The sequence below is a fragment of the Sciurus carolinensis genome, chromosome 5 (genome assembly GCF_902686445.1).
Source record: "Sciurus carolinensis chromosome 5, mSciCar1.2, whole genome shotgun sequence".
Lineage (NCBI taxonomy): Eukaryota > Metazoa > Chordata > Mammalia > Rodentia > Sciuridae > Sciurus > Sciurus carolinensis.
This window is the reverse complement of record NC_062217.1, coordinates 75,192,472-75,208,317: the sequence shown is the minus strand read 5'-3', so window position 1 is coordinate 75,208,317 and position 15,846 is coordinate 75,192,472.

Below are 15,846 nucleotides of genomic sequence, written 5' to 3'. Positions count from 1 at the left end.
CAAGAAGAAGAAGTGTCAGATGAAAAACTAGAGCATGGGGAATTTGTAGGACAGTTGAAACTATGCTGTATGAGACTGAGATGGTGGATATGTGAAATTATGCATTTTTTTTTTGTACTGGGGATTGAACCCATGGGTTCACTAAGCCACATCCCCAGTCCTTTTTTATATTTATTTTGAGATAGGATCTCACTAAGTTGCTTAGGACCTCACTAAGTTGCTGAGGCTGGTTTCGAAAATGCAATCCTCCTGCCTCACCTTCCCTAGCCAATGGGATTACAGGTGTGTGGTGCTTTGCCCAGCAAATTATGCATCTCTTGAAAACACATAAAACAGTGAAATACAAGAAGCGAACTCTAATATGAACTGTAGATTTTAGTTGCTAATTATTCATGAATATCAGTTCTTCAACTGTAAGAAATGTACATTAATTCAAGAGGTTAATAAGATAAACTATGTAGTAGGGTGAGAATGGATATACGTGAACTCTGTAGCTGCTGCTCCATGTGTGTGTAAACCTAAAACTGCAATAAAAATAATCTGTGTTTTCAAATGGGTGAAAGTTCTTTTGTATTTATTTATTTCTAAATACTTAATTGACAAAAAAAGAAGAAAGTGTATTCAAGGTTCACAATATGATCAGATGTAAGCATACAGTGTACAATAATTACCACAAATTAAAGCATTCTTCACCAATCATGCTGTACATTTAGACCCCTAGAACTTGTTCATCTTATAATTGAAAATTTGTACCCTTCGACCAAGATTTCCCCATTTTCTTTACTCCAAACCCATGAATGTTGCCATCCTACTTTCTGCTTGGTAGTTTGAATTTTATTTAGATTCCATGTATAAGTGAGATCATATAACATTGGTCTGTGTGTTGTTTCTTTCATACACATAATTACTACTATAGGCAAAAGTTCTAAAGAGACATTTAAAATTTTTTTAAAAATTTGTTCTAATTAGTTGTATACAACTGTAGAATTAATTTAAAGATTTTGATAGGTCATACATATATGGAGTGCAATCTCTCATTTTTCTGATTATACATATTGCAGGATCACATCGGTCATGAAATCATACATGTACACGAGGTAATAATGTCTGTTTCACTCTAGTATCATTCATACTCCCATACTCTTCCCCTCCCTTCACTCCCCTCTACCTAATGTAAAGTAACTCTATTCTTCCCTAGGCGCTTCCTACTTATGGTGAATTAGCATCCAGCAAATATCAGAGTAAACATGTGGCCTTTGGTTTTTAGGTTTTGCTTATTTTGCTTAGCATGATATTCTTCAACTCCATCCATTTACTGGCACATGCCATAATGTCATTCTTATTTAAATCTGAGTAATATTCCATCATATTTATACCACATTTTCTTTATCCATTCATCTATTGAAGGGCATCTAGGTTGGTTCTCTATTTTAGCATGGTGAATTGAGCTGCTATAAACATTGACGTGGCTGAGTCACTGTAGTATGTTGATTTTAAATCTTTGGGTATAAACCGAGGAGTAGGATAACTGGGTCAAATGCAGGAAACTCAACTCACAGTGAATCAAAGACTTAGGCACTAGAACAGAAACCCTGAAACTACTAGAAGCAAAAGTTGGTCCAAACCTTGACCATGTTGGCCTAGGATCTGACTTCCTTAACAAGACCCCTAAAGTGCAAGAAGTTAAATCAAGAATCAATAAATGGGATGGACTCAAACTAAAAAGCTTCTTTTCAGCAAAAGAAATAATCACTAAGGTGAAGAGAGAACCTACAGATTAGGATAAAATGCACCTCAGACAAAGCATTAATCTCTAGGATATTTGAAGAACTCAAAAGACTTAACACCAGAAAACAAATAGCCCAATCAATAAATGGACTTAGGAACTGGACACTTCATAGAAGAAGGTATACAATTGATTAACACATACATGAAAAAATGTTTAACATCTCTAGCAATTAGAGAAATGCAAATCAAAACTACTCTAAGATTTCATCTCACTCCAATTAGAATGGCAATTATCAAGAACACAAGCAACAGAAAATGTTGGCGAGGATGTGGGGAAAAAGGTACACTCATACATTGCTGGTGGGAATGCAAAATGGTGCAACCATTATGGAAAGCAATATGGAGATGCCTAAATAGAGTTTTCTCTCTAGAAGATGTACAGAAGGCTATATAAACATATATATAAAGATGTCTGACATCAATAGTCAGAAGGGGAATGTAAATTGAATTCACATTGAGATACTACTAAGTACCCATTGGTCAGATAGGGTAAAACCTTCAGATAATAATGACTTTTAGAGAAATGTGATATTAGAACCCTCATATATGACTTGTGGAAATATAAAATGTTATAACTGTTTTTGTAAAACAGTCTAGTAATTCCCAAGTAATTAATCTTAGAATTATCTTATGTTCAAGTAATTCCACTCCTAAGGTACATTCCCTAGGAAAATGAAAATATATTTCCCTACAGAAAGGTTTATAAAATATTTATAGCAGTTTATAAATTATTTAAATTATTTATAGCAGTTTATAAATTATTTATAAAATAATTTAAGGTCTTATACATAAGAGACAAGTGGTCAGAAAATAAATCAAATATTTATCATATGACAAATATAAACTATACAAAGTGTGTTACAACAATATAATAAAATATTTTGGGACATAAAAAGGAATGAAGTACTGATATTTAATGCAGTATGGATTAACCATGAACATATTATGCTACATGAAAGAAGCCAATCACAAAAGACCACTTAGGAAAATTTTTAGAAACATAAAGTAGATTAGTGATTCCTGAAGTAATATTGGAGAGACTGAAAGCAAGGAGAAAAAGTGTATGTTTTGGGACTGATGATAACTTACTAGGTTGCAAATATTTTAAAATTGCAAGAGGAATTCTTTTTTAGGACATGGCTCCTTTAAATATGCTTTTCACTGACAAGACATATATTTTGTAAAGATCGGTACATAGATTTGTATCTCTATCTCTATCTATCTCCCTATCTGCCTACTACCTACCTATCTAGCTACCTACAGAGAGAGAGAGAGATCAAATTGATACAACTAATAAAACAATTTCAAAGACCATAAAGGGTGATCCCCAGGAACTTAATAAAAAACACTGGAAAGAACCCAAGTTGCCTTCATCTGTCTGCACCTAGCGGGCATCTCAGCAGGCACAGTCTTCATTCACTGCTGTCACCAGAAAACAGTGAAGCCCCAGTCCCTTATTAGATTCTGTTCAACCTTGGTATCTTTGAATGTATTTTATTGCTTAGAAAAAAATATATTGTATGTGATATAATTGTCTTTGAATTGTCAAATTATTTATGATTAAACCATGCAAGCTTTATCTCAGCAGTCATAAAGGTCAGGCACAAACTTCAAAGAAGGGAAATTAGAAGTGAAGAAGAAATTTAATTCCTCAATTACTCTTTTATGCCTCTCTATTGCCTCCCATGATGAGTAAACAGCAAATCAATATTTGAAGGTCTCTGACTATAAACAAAGAAAGCCTCATTTAAAATTATGCTGGTTAACTCTTCCTGTGCATAAGAGACTATATATATATATATATATATATATATATACACACACATATATATATATATATATATATATATATATATATTTTGAATGTATTTCAAAAAACAAAACCATAGAGATTTTGGCTGTAGAAAATTAGAAATTACTTTAAATAATACAAGTCTTTTTTGATCAAACCTAAGTCCTCACATATTGCTAGTCAAGGACTCTACTATTGAACAATTCCCAAGTCTTATTTTCAACATGAGCTACTGAGATTGCATCCACCTACTTGACTGGATTCTGAAGGAAAATGGTTGTAAGGATACAAATGATGGCACTGTTCATGGATGATGTCTAAACCTCTCTATATTACCTTATTTAGCTTAAATTGTGCACCTTTTTGCAATCATAGAGATAAACTTAAGTAAAAGCATTATTTTAATTTTTTTCTTAAACTAACGAACACTTAAAATTCTAATATGAGTCTCCCAAAAACTTTAGGTAAATCCAAAATAGATTATTAACTAAATAAGAGAAAAATTTTAATAAGAATCTGAGTAAAACTATTATTTTTGTTGGTTTGTGTTTGTTGTTGTTTTTAATTGTTCACAGTATCATCCTAAGGAAGATTTGACTATAGAATTGTTAGCACCACTGTGCAAGCAGGTGTAGAGAAAGAGTGAGAGAGAGAGAGAGAGAGAGAGAGACAGACAGACAGACAGACAGAAAAAGGAAGAGAGAGAGTTAGTTCTTGGAAACCTCATGCCTAGAAATGGAATCCCTCCAGGACCAGAGCCCAGGACTAATTTGTGTCAAGTTTATTATCCATGGGTAGGTGACCATCAGTGGTATGAAACTGTGGAGGCTTTGGATAACTAGGTTAATAAATTTTCCTTTTGTAGAGATCTAACATGTTTTCAAGTTGGCATTAAGTTCTCTTATTTCTGCTTACTTATCAAATATACTGAAATGTTTTCCATTTTAATTCAAAATTCTATTCCTTAATTGTTCAAAAATAATACTCACCCAGGATTGAGATGAACACTTCCTCCTTCTTAGAAGTGGCCCCAGAGAGCTTCTGAAATGGGTCAAAATGAGATAGTCAATCACAATTAACCTAGAGCCACACTAATCACAAATAAGTAGGGATCCTTCCTCTCTGCCTCATCTACACTGGTGTTGCTACCTTTTGCAATCACCCGTACTTATCATGGTCCTAAAATGAGCTTTACTTCAGTCATAATTGAAATAGAACAAATCCAAGTTTGTCAATGCCCTTGAAAAATTACTGTACGTCTATTACAATCCACCTCATAGTTTTAACTGAGAAAGTGTACAGATCTCTAGGACAATTTTCTGCCCTGATTTTCTTCCCACAAGAAAACCCAAGTTCTAAATTCTGTTAGAATATACATCAATGCTCATTTCCCCTATTATCCTTATTTTAAGCAAGAGAATCAATGCTGGACCAGAATATAGGTGCTCTCCTTTAGCTGTCTCAACTTGGGCCATTTTCTCATATACTTACTATATTTGTGTCTACAACTGTGATAAGCACCTTATTTCATTTTCAATCATTCATTTGATTCATCCTTCCTAAGATCAGTTAAAAGCTCAAAAATGCACACTATGAAACAACTGTGGGATGATGGATATATTTATAGAAATCACATTCACACAACTAGCAAGTTTTGCCAGTAAGTAGTTAATATACATATCTTTATATAAATATGTGACTCAGATAGACTTTGTTCTAATGAGACAAACATCATAGGAAAAGTAATGTTAATTTCAGAGAGTAAAGTGAAAGAGAAGAAAAGATTTTAAAAAACTCTACTTTTAAATTTTCCCTTAATACCTGGTCATGTGATATTCACAGACCAAAAATGAGATGTATAATTCTTTCAGGGTAAATCTTTCAACACTTGATTAACTGTGGTATTACAATCTGCATGTGATATAGTAAAGTTCACATCTTCAAGAGGTTGGTTTCAAAACTGTGAATGTGCATGGGGCGTGGTGGCACATGCCTGTAATACCAGTCACTTGTGAGGCTGAGACAAGCATCAAAAATTTGAGGCCTGCCTGGGTGAAGTAGTAAGACCCTCTCTCAAAATACAAAATAAAATGGACTGTGGATGTTGTTCAATGGTGAGTGTTTGCCTAGCAGGTGCAGGTCCTGGGTTCAAGCAGCAGTATTGGCAAACATTTTTAAGAAATTGCAAAGGTGGCATGTCCTCTTTAGAGAGCTTCTTCACAGATAATCTACTACTACTACACATACTACACACACACACACGCACACACACACGCACACATATACACACATCACATTTATATAATTTTCTTAAAGTTTTCATTTTTACTTTTACTTTTGTACTCATGCTATCTTCGAGTGTAGGTTGTCTTCACTTTTTGTGAGCAGGAGTAGTATCTATGAAAAAGGTCTGTGTTAGTGAACTTTTCAACACTTTTACCAAAATGCATTACATAAAAAACTTAAAGGAGGAAAAGGTTTTTTTGATTCACAGTTTCAGAGTTTCCTGTCCAAATGACTCCATTGCTGACCCCAGGTGAGGAAAAATATAGTAGTGGAAGACAGCTGCTCAGTTCATGGCGGCTAGGAAACAGAGAGAATGAGGGGAGCTAAGAGAAGGGCAGAGAAGAGATAAACCCTTCCAGCATGTCTATAGAGAACAATTTCCTCCAGCAAGATCCACCTCCCAACAGTCCATGTAATCGACAATGAATTAATTCACTTATGACGTCAGAGTCCTCATGAGTCAATCATATTCCAAAATTTCACTACTAAGCACATGAGATTCTCGGACACGTTGCAAATCCAAATCACAATGGCCACTTAAAAAGTCTTTTAGGTATACGAATAGCTCAAACTATCTCTGTTTGCTGATTTCATAATCCTGTGTTTACAAGACCTAAAAACCTCCACCAGAAAATTTCTAGAATTCATAAATGAATTTAATTAAGTAGCACAATATAAAATCAATACCCATAAATCAAACATGTTCCTGTACACCAAGGATAAATCTGCTAAAAGAGAAATTAGGAAAACTTTCCCATTCACAATAGCCTCATAAAAAATAAAATACTTAGGAAACAATATAAAAAAAGAGGCAAAAGATTTCAATAATAAAAACTACAGAACACTAAAGAAAGAAATCAAAGATGATCTTAGAAGATGGAAAGACCTCCCATGTTCTTGGATAGACAGAATTAATATTGTCAAAATGACCATACTACCAAAAGCATTATACAAATTTAACGCAGTTCTTATTAAAATTCCAGTGCTGTTCTTCATAGAAATAGAAAAGGCAATCGTGAAATTTGTTCTGTGGAATAAGAGGCCCAGAATAGCCAAAACAATCCTTGGTGAGAAAAGTGAAGTAAGAGGCACAACAACACCTGACCTTAAATTATACTACAGAACTATAGTCCAAAATTGCATGCTATTGGCACCAAAACAAGCATGAAGACCAGTAGAACAGAATAGAAGGCACAGAGACAAACTCACAATAATACAGTTATCTCATACTATAAAAAGGTGCCAAAAATGTATATTGGAGAAAAGAAAGCCTCTTCAACAAATGGTGCTAGGATAACTGAAAATCCACACATAGTAGAATGAAAATCAACTCCTTATACCCTGTGCAAAATTCAACTCAAAGTGGATCAAAGATCTTGGTATTAGGCCAGAAACCCTGCATCTACTAGATCAAAATGTAGGCCCAACACTCCAACATGTTGTCATAGGAACTGACTTCCTCAATAAGACTCATAAAGTGCAGGAAGTAAAATAAAAATCAATAAGTGGAATGGCATCAAACTAAAAAGCTTCTTCACAGCAAAGAAAACAGTCAAGATTGTGAAGAGAGTCTCCCAAATGGGAGAAAATCTTTACTGCCCAAACCTCAAATAAAGTGATAATTTCCAAGACATACAAAGAACTCATAAAGATTAACATGAAAAACAAAACAACAACAATAATGAAACAAATAACCCAATTAATAAATGAGCAGAAAAACCTGAACAGACATTTCTCAAAAGAAGAAATAAGAATGGTCAACAAATACATGAAAAAAATGTTCAAAATCTCTGGCAATTAAAGAAATGCAAATTAAAACTACAATGAGTTTTCATCTCACTCCAGTCAGAATGGCAATTATCAAGCATATAACTAACAATAAACATTTGGTGAGGATATACGGAAAACGTACACTCACCTATTGCTCGTGGGACTAAAAATTGGTTCAGCCACTCTGGAAAGCAGTATGGAGATTCCTCAAAAATCTTGGAATGGAACCACCATTTGACCCAGTTATCTCACTCCTTGGTATATATCCAAAGGATTTAAAAGCAGCATACTACAATGATGTAGCCATTTTATAGCAGCACAATTCACAGTATCAAAGCTGTGGAACCAACCTAGGTGCCAATCAACAGATGAATAGATAAAGAAAATGTGATTTATATATATAAAAGAATATTACTCAGCCAAAAAGAAGAATGACTCTACAACATTTGCCAGTGAATACATTGATCTGATGACTCTCATGCTAAATTAAATCATCCAATTACAAAAAACAAGGTCAAATGTTCTCTCTCATATGTGGATGCTAACACAGAACAGGTGGGGGGCACCTAGGGAAGAATAGAAGTTCTCTGGACTTGATAAAGGTGAATAAAGGGAAGGGAAAAGGATAGGAATAAGAAAGATAGTGGAATAAACATATAATACAGCACAGTGAATCTCAATATTGTACATCCACAAGACTGAGAGCCTAATTAGAATAAGATATATCTATGTTGGCACAAATATGTCAAAACAAATTCTAATGCCATATGTAACTAAAAAGAACAAATAAAAATAAAAATAAAAAATTACTATATATAGTATATTTATGTATTTGTAAACTCCTAATGAAATTGGAAATAAAAATGGAATCTGATAGTTACGTTCCCCTTAAAAACAAATTTTGCATAATTTAAATTGGTAGGTAGAAATTAACCTATTTTGTATTGTTTAATAATCATTTTACCAATGAAAATACTTTCATCGTTATTATGAACACATTTGCATAGACTTCCAATATACTCCCTAATACAAATATGGATGAAGAACTACTAAGTAAAGACACCTTTAATTGGTATGGCATTAGTTGGGAAATTGTGAAAGGAGAAAGTTTAATTCTGATAACTCCGTAAGATGTTTTTGAAAATAAGAAATACTGAGAGTACCATTTTAAAATCCCAAAATATTATGGGAAAGTATATAAAGAAAATGTTTATAGAATAAATATTTCATTTTGTATCAAACTTCATTATTGTGAGAATTTAAAGTTCATCAGGCCAGGCAGGGTGGTGCACACCTACAATCCCAGCAGCTAGGGAGGCCAAGGCAGGAGAATCTAGAGTTTAAATCCAGTCTCAGCAAAAGTGAGGTGCTAAGCAACTCAGTGAGATTCTGTTTCTAAATAAAATACAAAATAGGGTAGAGGATGTGGTTCAGTGGTCAAGTGCCTCTGAGTTTAATCCCTGGTCCTCCCTACCCCCAAAAATTTCACTATGTTATCATAAACAAATAAAATGCAATGAAAGCATCAAAATAAGTTAGAGAATAGGTTTATGAAATTAGCAGAAACCATGAAAAAGAGGTAGGATAAAGAAATAGGAAGCAGAAACAACCTGGCCAACCTAACACCACCCTCACCTCAAGTTATAAGTAATGCTGCTTGCACAAATGGAAACCTAAACAGCCTTTCCTTTCACATCACTTACCCTGGAAGATCATGTCCTGGCTCTAATCTAGGTCACATTTCTATCTTCTGGATAAAACAGACAGCAAAAATTTGCAGAACTTCTTGGCCTCTGTGGAGGAAAAAGGTGAGGCATATACATGAGGTGACACAGACTGATAATAGCCTATTAAAGTAAAATGAAAATATTCAGAAATTATTTTTTACTGATAATTATAGTATGTTTACATACAAATAAAAATTTTGAAAATTCTTTGGACACTAATACCTCCTTACCAATAGCTTGAAGCTGACCATGGAGGCGATATCAGGTAAAGATGCTTGGCCAATTAGAGATTCCACCTCCTAAAAATAAAATGGGATTAATATTTGCAATAACGATTACGTGATCTGCCCTCACTCTGATTGTATTTCTAGGCTTGGCAAGTAAACATAACTTCTTTGTGATTCTAACACTTCATTCATCTCAACTCATTGCCAGAAATTGGATTTCTTTTTTAAGGTATAATATGATAGAATAAATAAATATATAGATAATATAAACAAATAGCTGACTTATTCAGGATTGTTATATAAGCTGTCTTAATTTTCTCTTTAGAGATGGAGAATATTGAGTATTATTTTCTGACCAAATTTTCAAAGGCTCTACTTTCTTTCTTCTGAAGGGCTTAACTTACTGTGGTTCTCAATTATTTCTTAATAATCTACATGACTAAATGCTTCTTGAATAACACTGTCTAGTATTGATTTTTATTTCACTAATGTAAAGCATATATATATATATATATATATACATATATAATTTTGGAAAACTGGGATACATGAGATAACACAATTGATTCATTATTCTTTTATTTATATATTATCCCCCTTTTAAAGCAAAAACTTTGAGTACTTCAGAGAGATTTCAAACAGGCTTTTTATGTAATATACTTGCTCTTAGTACTGACATTTATCTTTCCTGTGACCCAGGTCAGATAACTTAACTTTGCAGTACTTTAAAGTTGCTATAATCTGTTTTCCTAACCAATCTCTTGAGTACAACATGTAGTAATATTAAATGCTATTTGAGAGAGAAATGCAGTAACAGCATTGCAAAGAAAAATCACAGAAAACTTGGAACCTGAATTTTATATATGTGGACATCTTTATGAGAAGAAAACCACAACCGAAAGACCATCTTTACAATCAAAAAGATATTTATAAAATTTAATAATAATTCTCACAATAAAATATATACATATATAGGATAGCTTCAAAACTGAGTAAATATGGAACGATATGTTTAATAATTGTATTTTGATCCAGGTTTTCTGTGAATACATAGTTTTGATATATAAGTATTATAAATAAGTGCCAATCATTAGATGACCCACAAATAATAATCCTAAAACAGGTTAAAATGTGTTATCATATTATTTTTCAAAGGGCCTATGTAAGGTTAGAATCCCATTTTATTTATTGATTTTTTTACTGATGCAATTTATTTTTGGATATATAATTGACATAGTGATTACGATAACCATCCTTAGCTTTTATCTGTTTAGATTTAATATTGTACTATATCATAAAGTATGAAAATCTTATAACTCTATGAGTCTATTAACTTACCCCCAGCCTAAGTTCATGCTATTTGTCTTATGGGAGAAAATCTTTGTGACCTGCACTTCAGACAGGACATCAATTTCCAGGATATATAACATCAAAAAAGAAAAAAAATCAAATAACCCAATCAATAAATGCACACAGGAACTGGGCACTTCTCAAAAGAAGATCCATGAGTGGTCAACAAATACATGAAAAAAATGTTCAACACCTCCAGCAAATTAAAACCTCAAGAAGAAATAAAAATTAAAACTACACTGAGATTTCATCTCACTCCACTCAGAATGGCAATTGAGAGTACAAGTAATAATAAATTTTGGCAAGGATGTGGTGAAAAAGGTACACTCATACATTGCTAATGGGACTGCAAATTGGTGCAACTACTGTGAAAAGCAGTTATAGCAATTCCTCAGAAAACTTGGAATGTAACCACCATTTGACTCAGTTATCCTACACCTTGGTTTATACCCAAAGGACTTAAAATCAGCATACTACAGTGATGCAGCCTCATCAATTTTTATAGCAGCTCAATTCACAATAGCCAAGCTATGTACCCAACCTAGGTGCCCTTCAACAGATGAATGGATAAGTAAAATGTTGTATATTTACACAATGAAATATTAATTGTTCATTAAGAAGAATGACTTCATGCCATTTGCCAGTAAGTGGATGGATTTGGAGACTATCATGCTAAATGAATTAAGCCAGTCCTAAAAGCCATAGTCAAATATTTTCATTGATATGTGAAAGCAAACCCACAATAAAGTAGGTGGGGATAGAAATTCAATAGATGAGACAATGGGGAATGAAGGGAAGGGAGAACATGAAAAAGAAAGCCAGTGGAAGGAATCTGACATAATTTTCGGATGTACATATAAGAGTATATCACAGTGACTCCACCATAATGATATTATATCCATAATAATGGGGTCCTAATTAGAATAAGACATATTCCATGCTTGTATAATTATATCAAAATGGAATTTCACTGTAATGTATAACTAAAAAGAATCAATGAAAACAATAAAAATTCTTCTAATTTTAACTTTTTTTTGGGGGGGAGGCGGGATTACCAGGCAGGAATTAAACCCAGGTGTGCTTAACCTGTAAGCTACATTCCCAGTTCTTTTTCATATTTTATTTAGGGACAGGATCTCGCTAAATTGCTCAGGGTTTTGCTAAATTGCTGATGCTGTCCTTAAGCTTGTGATCTTCCTATTTCAGCCTCCCCAGCCCTGCGATTACAGGCCTGCACTACTGGGTCTGAACATAATTCTTCTAATTTAAAAGAAATGAAGAATATTTTTTATCTTTAATATTTATCCAGACATTTCCCATTTCTGACAGTCTTCATTTCTTTCTCCAGTTCTAAGATCTTCCTGAAAATCCAATATTATTTTTTACATAGAATGTAGAATGTACATCATTAGGTAAAATCTTGTTATGAAAGTATTCCTCAAGTTATTTATTGTTTATTAAAAATACATTTAATTCACCTAATATTTGAAAGACACTTCTCCTGGGTTGTTATGGTTTGAACATGAGGTTCTCCCCAAAGTCCCTGTGCTAATGCAAGAATATTTAGAGATGAAATGTTTGGATTGTAAGAGATGTCACTTAATCAGTGCATTTTAATTGATATGAATTAACGGGATGATGACTGTAAGTGGAGGTTCATAATTGGCATATTCTAGAAAGGTTCACCTTCACTGTGGCCATTTCCCAACTCTCTCTCTCTCTCTCTCTCTCTCTCTCTCTCTCTCTCTCTCTCTCTCTCTCTCCTTCTCTCTTTCTCTCTGCTTTCTGACAACCATGAGGAGCAGTATTCTTCTACAATGCCCTTCTTCCATACTGATCTGCTTCACCTTGTGTCCAGAACAATGGAGTAAGCTGACTATGAACAACACATTTGAAACTGAGTCAACTTCTTCAAAGTTGTTCTTGTTTGGTATTTTGATCTCAATAACACACACACACACACACACACACACACACACACACACACACAGAAAAAAAAAAAAAAAAAAAAAAAACCTGGCTAACACTTGGGTTTCAAGTGTCTTCTCTCAGTACACTATGTGTTGCCTAGTGGTTGTTGATGAGAATTCACTGAGAACTTAAATTTTTGTCCCATATATATATATATATTATGGTACTTTTCTCCCTCTAGTTTTGAGATTTTTCTTTTCATTTTTGCTTTTAGTTAAAATTGTACTGATTTTTCTACTTGGGTATAATTTATTTTCCTCATACTGATTTGGGTCTACTGGTCTTGATTCTGAATATTTGTATTCTGCCCCAAGTTCTAGAAGATTTTGACCACTCAAATATTTCTCCTGTCTCAATTCTTCCATCCTCTTGTCTGGGATTTCATATCACATGTCTTTATATGTTGTCCCAAAGATCCCTGAGTTTCTTTTTATTTTCATTTGCATGATTTTTTTCTCTCTCCCTTTCTTCTTCAAATTAAATCAGTTTAGTTCTTTAATTTTCAAGTTCTCTGACTTTATTCTGTTATGGCTATTTCAAATATATCTATTTAGTTAATGTTCTTAATTCCATATATTTTATTTTAAGATTAGGTATTTCTGTTTTTCACAGTTTCTGTTTATTTACAGATGTTTTCTAACTTTTCACTCTTTAAAAATAGTTTTATGTTACTGATCATACTAATGATGATTATCTTAAAATTCTTACTTGTTAATTTTAACAACAGACATCTAGGCTTATTTTTTATTAGTTTTCTTATAACAATTTATAATATTTTTCTTTCATTGTGATGTTTGGTAATTTTGGATCTTAACCTGGATATGGTGACTGTTATAATCTGAAGTCTGGATTCAGCACTATTTCCTCTGAAAATTATTGATTTTATTACTAAGCCAGGGATCAACAGGACTACAATTAAACTGCAAACTCTATCTCTTGGGAAGTGGCTGAAACCTTTGCTTAGCTCTTTCAAAATTATCTTGGTTCATTTGCATGTATAATGAAGTGCTCAGACAGAGATTTGCTGGTGATAGCCTCTAAAATAGAAAGGGCATGAATTGGTATATCTGACATAATTTTGAAAAAGCAGAATGAGCTATTTTGTCAGGAGAAGTAAGCAAAACTTTTATATAGTTACACAGTGAGAAAATTCATGTTTGTATGAAAATTACAAATAGTCAACGACCAAAACATGACTTTATCTGCAAAATTTTATATGACTGGTAGTAATTTCTGTGTGCTGCTCTGCTTCATGCCATCTTAAAAATTCAGCCTTTCATCCTAACAGAAGGAATTAGATATATTTATAAAGGAACTATTCCCAGTGTTGAGCAAGCAGAATTATAGCAATTTCTCCTAGTTCTTTTATGTAATGTATTGTGCAGTAAATTATTTTCAAACATGTGGTTCTTGATGGAAATGGTGGCACAAAGTAGTCTTAGTCCCACCACGCCCTCTGTACCACTGAACTTCAGAAGTAGCTCAACCACTCACCCTAAAGCTTGAGACAGAGCATAATCAGTAACTTAAATTGCTAGGACTCAACTGCAAAATGCTATGCCCGTAGTATTTTGCAAGAAAATGGTGTATGGTTTTTGAACACTGAAAAAAGAAATACTGTTTGCTTTTCCTCCAGTTCTGCTCATAAAACAGTGACTTATTATCATTTTCATAACCAAATTTGAAGAAGCTTGAATTCCAGTGCTTAAAAACTCTTTCTTGTGTACTTTCAAGATTTTGGAATCTAAATTAAGTCAGATTGTTTGAACAAAGTTGGCTTTCCTAAAGCAATTTTCACTTTTCTCTCAGCAGTTATTCTTTATTTGCCTAATCTTGTGTCTCCAAAATAGAAGCATTTCTTCTTATTACAAAATATCTCCCCCATGTGGATGTGAACCTGTACCTACTTGGAAAATTAACATGGAGCACATATGTCACAATACCTTGATCACCAGCCCTATGGTCACAGTTTTTGAGTTCAAATATTGTTACTAAATCTAGAAATTTCCATTGGCCCATGGCCACTCATTAAGTCTACCTCTCAGTCTATGGTATATTTGATTCTATAAAGTTTGCCATAATCTCCTTCTAATTCCTATATTTCATTGTGTTTTTGTCATCTGTAGGTGGGAATTAATACCTAATGATTCCCTTCAAATAGCAATCATCTGTAATAAATCTAGAAAAATCATTTGACTTTTGAATAATTTACCTCATTTTAGTTCTTGTTTTCACACTGTGATTCCTCCCCCATTTTTGTTTTCATTTGACTATTTTTAACAGATTCTGGGGAGAAAATGGGAAAATCCAAGTTTGAATGTCCTTATGTTACCATCTTGTTTAAAATCTTACCAATTCATAAATTTAACCCTAAGACTTTATACAAAAGACCTATGTCACCTTTAACTTTGGATTGTTGAAGATTTATATCTGAGACTTAGTTATTCTTTGAATGATGAACTTGAGATCTCCTCAAGCTTGAGATCTCCTCAAGCAATGCCCTGGGTGGAACGAGGGAGCCAGACTCCTACTTTGGGATGCTGTAGGAGGAGGGTGCACAAAGGAATGCTTCTCAATGGGAACTACAAACACAAGGAGGTGAAAATGTCCAGGAAGTGAGCTGTAGTTGGAGGAATGAGAAGCAGCAAAAGGAGATAAGGTCAAAGGAGGCAGGGGAGTCAACATGGGATAGGGCTGGAGTTTTGGTCAGTTTTCGGTGGACCCCAGAGTTTTGGCTTTTGGGACTTCTGTTGATTAGACACTATGGTTGGATTATAAACTGGAGTACTAGACAGGTTAGACATACGATTTGAGGATATATTTATAACTGCTTAGTGAGTTCAGATGGTGAATAGAGACCAGAAAATAGGCAGATGATTATCTAGCAAGAGAGGTGGTTTATCTCTTCAGACCCCAGATGATCCAGGAAGTGAGA